Source organism: Bos mutus, chromosome 5 (assembly GCF_027580195.1).
Source record: "Bos mutus isolate GX-2022 chromosome 5, NWIPB_WYAK_1.1, whole genome shotgun sequence".
Taxonomy (NCBI): Eukaryota; Metazoa; Chordata; class Mammalia; order Artiodactyla; family Bovidae; genus Bos; species Bos mutus.
In genome coordinates this window covers 45,560,832-45,569,402 of record NC_091621.1, presented here as the reverse complement: position 1 = coordinate 45,569,402, position 8,571 = coordinate 45,560,832, and positions in this window count along the sequence as shown.

Below are 8,571 nucleotides of genomic sequence, written 5' to 3'. Positions count from 1 at the left end.
TTAATGACACTGAAAATAAAATGGGCACCGATTGTCTCTTGAGACCAGAACCTTGTCCACTAATCACTCTTAAAAAAATCTTCACATACACCAAAAAGGTAAGAATCTTCCCTTTCTAATTTAAACAACAGAAACCAAGCTGGGAAAAAAAAAAAAAGAAACCCAGTGACGAAACCAGCCACTGTTATGTCTTCTATTATTGCTATTTTCTTACATAAAAACATCCATTTAACACTTAAAATCCTAGGCTGGTGTTGCTTCTCAGCCACTTTTTTGGAAAGCGTCATTTAGCTACACAAGTTATTCAGGACAAGTGGCAAGTCTTCCAGAACTTTCTGTTATTTCCAATTCCTAAAAATACCATTTATGAAAACAATAACGTGGTCATGTAAAAGTCATCCAAAATTATTTGAAGAGGCAAATACAGACTGTACAAACCATAGTAAAAGAACATCCAAATCTCCAACCCAATTCTTTTGACCATTTGGGGGGAAAAAGACTTTCTATTCATAAATTACTAATAATTTCCCTATAAACTTGTTATTTTTGTTATAAATGATATCTAATTTCTTCCGAATAATAAATTTGTTTTAAGAGTACTAGTAATCTGAGCTCCAAGCCCTAATCTTAAAGAGTTATTTATCTGAAAAATGTCTTAAACACTGTAAAAGCAAACTAAAAAAAAAATCCCTGTTTTTCAACTCAAAACCAGAAAGCAAAAAAAAAAAATCTTCAAATTTCTTGACTCACCTCCATCAGCAAAGTATCTTTTAAGGCTAGAAAGATAGGACATAAAATCAATCACGTATTTTTCTCCAGCTTTATGAAACTGATTCTTATTTCCTCCATTCCCAAAGTTCAGCCTCAAAATCTGGATACAATATGGTGACCTCTTTCTTTCTTCTTCTCCCATCCACAGTTACTGAGCTCCCGCTGTGTGGTAATTCCTTTCCCTGCCTTCCAAGAGCTACCTACTAAGATTGAAGCAGTCATTCCTCAACTGAGGCCTGTCCCTGCTCCAGGGCCTTGGCGCTGCTGTCCCCTTTGGCCTCAGTGTTCACCCGTCGACGTGGTTCTCGCTCCCTCATTGCTTTTAGATTTTTGTTCAGATGTTATATCCTTAGTGAAGCCTTCCTTGAATTCTTTATTTGAAATTACATTTTCACCCTCTATTCTTTTATCTCCCCTGTTTTTCTCTATAGCATGTATAAGCATCTGGCATACACTAACTAATTAATTAACTTACTTACTTACTTCCCCTGACCCAGCAACACCTCCGTCCCTGTGGGTCTCACCCAACTGGAATGTCAGCTCTGGGAGCAGAGATTTTGTATCACTGCCTCCCAAACTGGAGTCTAGTACTTCCCAGGTGGGTAATGTTGAGTGAGTGTTTCATGAACTCCAGGTACTAGTTGGCTTGCTCTCAGTTACATAACTTTTTTAAAAAATTTATTTGACTGTGTGGGGTATTAGTTGTGGCACGTGGGATCTAGTTCCCTGACCAGGGATTGAACCCGGGCCCCTACATTGGGAGCTCGGACCTTACCTACTGGACCACCAGAGAAGTCCCCAGTCACGTAACTTTTAAGTGCTGGGTCAAAGCTAAATTCAGACCATCTTCCTCCGGGTCTGAACCGTGGGTCTAGTCTGCTTCCGATGACAGGTTGATGTAATTCATAGGTGTGTGCATGTCGGGGCTGTTTTTTGAACCCTGTGCCATGGATCTGCTTGTGGGGAAGGATGAAGGCATGCGTGGGTTTGGTCCCTCACCTTGCCCTTGGCCTCAAGAAATATTTCTGTCAAACAGGAAATAAACTTTTTGGGAACACCTGGGTGAATTACAATATTGGAATGGGTATTTTTTTGTTTTTGTTTAAAGGGGTCAAGTATTAAAGAGGCTAGCCTCCCCATGGCTCGAGAAGGAAGATGGTGACTTTACGGGGTGGCAGGCCAAGATCTGGGGAACTAAAAGCTGGGTGGGCACATTGGATGTGGCACTCTTGAGACTGGGGTGAGAGGCTTTTTAGGAGAGTGGATGAAAGGGAGCAGACTATAGTAAATTAGTATTTGGATACTTGGAACTGTTCTAATGCATCCTAGGTCCTCAGTTGGCTATTTCTCTTCTGTTTATATACTTTAAAAAAATCTTTGTATCTTGAAATAATTTGAAACTGCAAGTACTTCAGTGTACTCTTTACCTGAATGTATAATATTCACAAATTTTCTGTATCACTATATATGTACTATAACCTATTTTTTTCAGAACCATTGGAGAGTCATAAACAATACAACTCTTTATCTCTTAATATTATAGTGTATATTTCCCAAGAACATTGTTTTAACCACGATATAATGATCAAATTCAGGAAATTTAACATGACCCTATACTTTCGTCTGAAGGCTCTATTCTTAAGTTGTGGATTGTCCCAACAATGCGTTTTCCCCTTCCAGTATGAGAGTCTAGTCCCAGATCATGTATTACGTTTTGTTGTCGTGTCTTTTTGTCTCCTTTGTTCTAAGCTAACTCCAAGACTTCCGGGCTGGTCCAGTAGTTAAGACTCTGAGCTTCTAACACAGAAGTTTGATTCCTGGCTGGAGAACTAAGATCCCACATGCCGTGTGGCATGGCCAAAGACTAAATTAATTAATTAATTAAAATAGTTCCTCAGCCTTTCTTTATCATTAGCTTTGACATTAAAAAAAAGTACAGGCCAGTTGTATTATAGAACGTTCATCAGCTTGTTTTTTCCTGCTGCTTCCTCAGCTGGATTCAGGTTATGCATTCTAAGCTGTAATATGATTTGCCATGTGTGTCCTTTCAGAGAAGCACATCCCAAGGTCTATAATGTCCATCTGCTCCTTACTGGTGATGTAACTTGCATCAAGGTCAAAAGTGGTCAAGGTGGTATCTGGTTTCTCCATGGCATAGTTACAATTATTCCCTTTGCATCTAATAATCTGAGGAGACATTCTGAGATTTTGCAAATATCCTGTTCCTCTTCATATTTTCCCCACCTAGACTTAGCATCCTCTCATATATCTTGCCAAGCCACCTTTTAGTATAATGGTTGCCAAATGGTAGTTTTGTAACTCCAACACTCCCTCCACTTTTACAATTTGGGATTTGTATGGGACTATAACGAAGAGCCCTCCCTTCTCCTTACTAATTTAGTCGTCTGTATTTTTTCAACATGGACACTTGTTTTATTCAGTAATTTTTAATCCATTTATATCTTTACTTATTTTTTAATGCTCAAATTGTCCCAGTTTGACCACAGAGAGCTCCTTTTATCTGGCTCCCATGTCCTTTGCTGCTACTGCTGCTGCTAAGTCGCTTCAGTCGTGTCCGACTCTGTGCAACCCCATAGACGGCAGCTCACCAGGCTCTCCCGTGCCTGGGATTCTCCAGGCAAGAACACTGGAGTGCGTTTCCATTTCCTTCTCCAATGCATGCACACATGCTCACTCACTTCAGTCGTGTCCAACTCTGTACGACCCTATGGATTGCCACTCACCAGGCTCTTCCGTCCATGGGATTTTCCAGGGAAGAGTACTGGAGTGGGGTGCCATTGCCTTCTCTGCCCATGTCGTTTAGACATGTCTTAAAACAAAAACACACAGCTTTTGTTTCTGGCACAGCAAAACCCTTGTCCCTTCTCTGCCCAGGCTTGCAATCTGCAAGGAACCCTGATTCCTTTTAGTGAAGAGCGGCATTTAGAAACCACAACCTAGGCACAGGTGTGTTCATTGACACTGGATGTATTCATGTACTCTTAAAATGTATACTAACATCCTTGGGAGCTCCTAACCCATCTTAACCGTGCTGAGGGAAACCAAGGACCAGAGCTTTAAAGGGGGAAATGATGTACCCCTGGGAGCTGGCACGGGAATAGCAGATAGAATGGACTGATAACCGAGGATGGTAGTGGGGGAGGTGAGGTACAGAGTTGGGGTGCTTAGTTTATTCATCTTTTTTTCCTTTTGCATTTTTAAAAATACATTTATCTATTTATTTGGCTACACCAGGTCTTATTTGCAGCATTCAGGATCTTTAGTTGTGGCATATGGGATCTAGTTCCCCAACCAAGGATTGAACCTAGGCCCCCTGCATTGGGAGCATGGCGTCTTAGCCACCAGACCACCAGGGAAGACCCTTGCATTTTTTAAATCTTTAAAAAAATTTTTCAAAAATTAGAGTATAATTGCTTTACAATGTTGTGTTAGTTTTGCTGTACAACGATGTGAATCAGCTATATGTATACATATATCCCCTCTCTCTTGAGCCTCCCTCCCATTCCCCGCATCTCACCATGATTCATCTCTTTTTTTAGAGAGGTTTTTTTTTTTTTTTTTTTAATGTTAAGTGAAGAACCTTGCTGATTGGGTTTTTTATAAAGTGGCATTTCTCTTATAGACCCTGGTTTAGCATTAGCATTCCAAGTGTCATATAATTTTCCATCTTAGAGTTGAGAGGCCAGCACAGGAACTTGTCTGGTACAACTTCGGTCTGTAGGTAGATTTTTAAAACCTTTATTTTACAAATAAGGCAGCTGTGGCTAGGCAAAGTTCAGATTCTTAACAAGGTCATGAAAGTGTCTCTTAAGCAGAGGATGTATTTAGTTCTAAAGAGGAATATCATTTGTTTGTATAAGCCACCATCTCTTTAATTTTATCCCCCCAATGCAATAGTTCTGTGCTTTCTTTTCTATGCTGATACTGTTTTAGTTCTTGAGATCCAGTTTCCGCCTGTTAGAAAAATCCGGTAGTCTGATGGCCTAGTTTTGAAAATTTCCTGAAGTACATTTTTAGCAAGTTCTCTGGTGCCAACATAATGAGCTTGCACATTTCCTTAGTTTGTAGCATGTTATTTTTAGCTCTTTCTTATTACCATATACATTTTAAAGTTGGCTCAGAGGTTTAAGTGTTTTTACTGTCAACTGGAGGTGTGTGGTGCTGTTCCCTTCTGCTACATACTGTCACACATTAGTGCTGAGACAGGGCCATGTCCTGAACGGAACTTCAATTACAATGGAAGCTTTGATTACTACAAAGCTCCAGTAATCAAGACAGTGCGGGCTACAGAATAGACATGCAGGTCAGTGGAATAGACTGAGACTCTAGAAATAAACCCTCACATTTGCACTTAATTGATTTTCAATGACGATGCCAAGACAATTCATTAGGGGAAAGAATAGTCTTTTTCAATAAATGATGCTGGGACAACTGGATATCCATGTGCAGAGTTTAACCCCTTTGTCACATTATACACAAAAGTTAACTCAGATCATAGGACTAAATGTAAGAGCTGTGCCGTGCTTAGTTGTGTTTGACTTTTTGTGACCCCATAGACTGTAGCCCGCCAGGCTCCTCCGTCCCTGGGGATTCTCCAGGCAAGAATACTGGAGCCGTGCCCTCCTCCAGGACATCTTCCCAGTCCTGGGATCGAACCCACGTCTCCCACATTGCAGGCAGATTCTTTTACTGTCTGAGCCACCACAGAAGCCAAAGAATACTGGAGTGGGTAGCCTATCCCTTCTCCGGGGGATCTTCCCCACCTAGAAATCAAACCGAGGTTTCCTGCATTTAGGGCGGATTCTTTACCACCTGAGCTACGAAATGTAAGAGCTAAAACTATGAAACTCTGGGAAGAAAATAGAGGAGTAAATCTTTGTGAGCTTGGGGTAGGAAAAGACTTCTTACGTATGACACCAAAGCACAAGCAACCAAAGAAAAAATAGATACTTTTTCTTTTTCTTAGCAAAAATTTAAAAATTTCGTACTTCAAAGTTTGTGCATCAAGGAGGTGAAAAGACAGCCTAAAGAATGGAAGAAGACATTTGCAGTCATATATCTGAGAGGGACTTCCGTCTAGAGTAGACGAAAAAATCTTACAACTCAGTAATAAAAGACAAATAACTCACTTTAAAAATGGGCAAGAATTGGGACTTCCCTAGTGGTCCAGTGGCTAAGACTTTGCGTTCCCAATGCAAAGAGCCTGGGTTAGATCCCTGGTCAGAGAACTAGATCCCACATGCTGCGACTGAAGATCCTTCGTGCCACAACCAAGACTGAAGATTCTGCTTGCTGCAACTAAGCCATGGTGCAGCCAAAAAAAAAAAAAGGGATCTGAACAGACATTTCTCCAAAGAAGATACATAAATGGCTAATAAGCTCGTGACGAAATGCTCAACATCATCAGTTATCAGGGAGCAAGATAACACTTCATACCCACTAAGACGGCTGTAATTAAAAAGAGAAATAGCAAGTGTTGGTGAGGATGTGGAGAAACTGGAGCCTCCTACACTTCTGGTGGGATTATAACCTGAATCCACTTTGTTAGAGTCCAGTTGTTAGAAAACAACTGCCCAAAAAGGGAATGGGTACAAGATTTTTTGAGACAGTGATGAAAATGTACTAAAATGAATGAATTCTGGTGATGGTGCACAAATCTGTGAATGTACTAAAATTATTCATTTCTACCCTTTTAAAGTAGATAAAGTAAATGGTATGTAAATTATATTTGAATAAAGATGATGAAAACCTCATCTACACATATCCTTTCTCTAAATCAGGGGCAAGGCAAAGATGTCCACATTCACTCATTCTATTTAAAGTTGTGCTAGAGGTTCTACCCAGGCGATTAGGTGAGAAAAATAGAGGACATAGCAATTGGAAAGGAAAAAGAAAAATTGTCTTTATTTTCAGGTGATAGAATCATCTATGTAGAACATTCTGATGAAGCTGCAAAATGCTAGTATTAGCAGACCTAGTTTAGAAAGATTACAAGGCACAAGATATAAAATTCAGAAATTAATTTTCTATATACTAGCAACAGACTATTGGAAGTTGAAATGAAAAGATTATCATTTACAATATCACCAAAAATGAAATACTTAGGGACAACTCTGACAAAAGATGTGGAAATTCTGTACACTGAAAACTAGAAACATTGCTAAGAGAAATGAAGTAAGATTAAATGGAGAGGCATACCATGTTTATGGACTGAAAGACAGTATTGCTGAGGTATCAGTTCTCCTCAAACTGATCTAGAAAGTCAGTGTAATCTCAATCAAAATCCTAGCATAATTTTTGTGGAAATTAACAGTTGATTCAAAAATTCATGTGGGGGGACTTGCCTGGTGGCCCCGTGGTTAAGAATCTGCCGGCCAATGCAGAGGACATGGGTTTGATCCAGGAAGATCCCACATGCTTCGGAGCAGCTGAGCCTGTGCACCGCAACTAGTGAGCCCATGTGCCACACCTACTGAAGCCTGCATGCCTAGAGCTCGCGTTCTGCAACAAGAGGAGCCGCTGCAACTAGAGAGTAACCCCTGCTGGCTGCAACTAGAGAAAGCCAGAAAGACAGTGTGGTATTAGCATAATAATAGATCAATGGGACAGAAATCAGAGTCCAGAAATAGATCCATACATATAGGATGAGTTGGTTTTTGACAAAGTTACAAAGACAATACAGTGGAGAAATTAGTCTTCTTCAACAAATGGAACAACTGGCTATTTATATACAAAGTTAAGTTAAATATCTCCTGCTCTTAATATGTGAGAAAATCTCATGCATTGATGGTAAACATGTAAATGACTCCAAGTCTAGCTATCCTGGAGAACTTCTGGCTGCTCTTAGTAAATTTAGTAAAATTAAATATGTCTTAAGAACCAGTTCCTAGGAAATCCGAAAGAGAACCCCAGTCTCCTCAGGCCCATACTAAATGTCACTGCAGGGACTTCCCTGGTGGCCCAGTGGTTGACTTTGCCTTCCACTGCAAGGGTTGTAGGTTTGATCCCTGCTCGGGGAGCTAAGATCCCATGTGCCTTGCAGCTGGAAAACCAAATCATAGAGCAGAAACAATATTGTAACAAATTTAATAAAGACTTTAAAATGATCCACATTCCAAAGTAAATGTCCGCTACTAAGTGTCCAAGGAGGGCTTCCCTGGTGGCTCAGACAGTAAAGCATCTGTCTGCAGTGCGGGAGACCCGGGTTTGATCCCTGGATTGGGAAGATCCCCTGGAGAAGGAAATGACAGCCCACTCCAGTACTCTTGCCTGGAAAATCCTATGGATGGAGGAGCCTGGTAGGCTACAGTCCATGGGGTCACAAAGAGTAGGACACGACTGAGCGACTTCATTTCACTTCAAATGTCCAAGAGACATATAAAATACGGTACATAAGTATGATGGAAGGAACTGTTAGCAGAAATTAACTAAATTTACTTGTAACCTTGGTGGAGGAGGTGGCCTGGATAGAGCCCAGCTGTGTACAAGTGTCGGTATTAAGAACAAATGGGAGAACCCAATGTAAGATGAGGCGATGATACCTCCCTGGAACTGGATTACTTTCCGTGCCCCCCAAAACAGTATCATTTTGAAGAAGATGAAGGAGGAGGACTTGGATTGTTATATTCTAACACAGTGGTTTTCACATTGTGGTTCCTGGATCAGCAGCAATAGCGTTCTCTGGGAACTGGTTAGTAATGCAAATTCTTAAGCACCACCCCAGACCACATGAATCAGAAGTTCCTGGGATAAGATTCAACCATCCATATTTACAAGCCC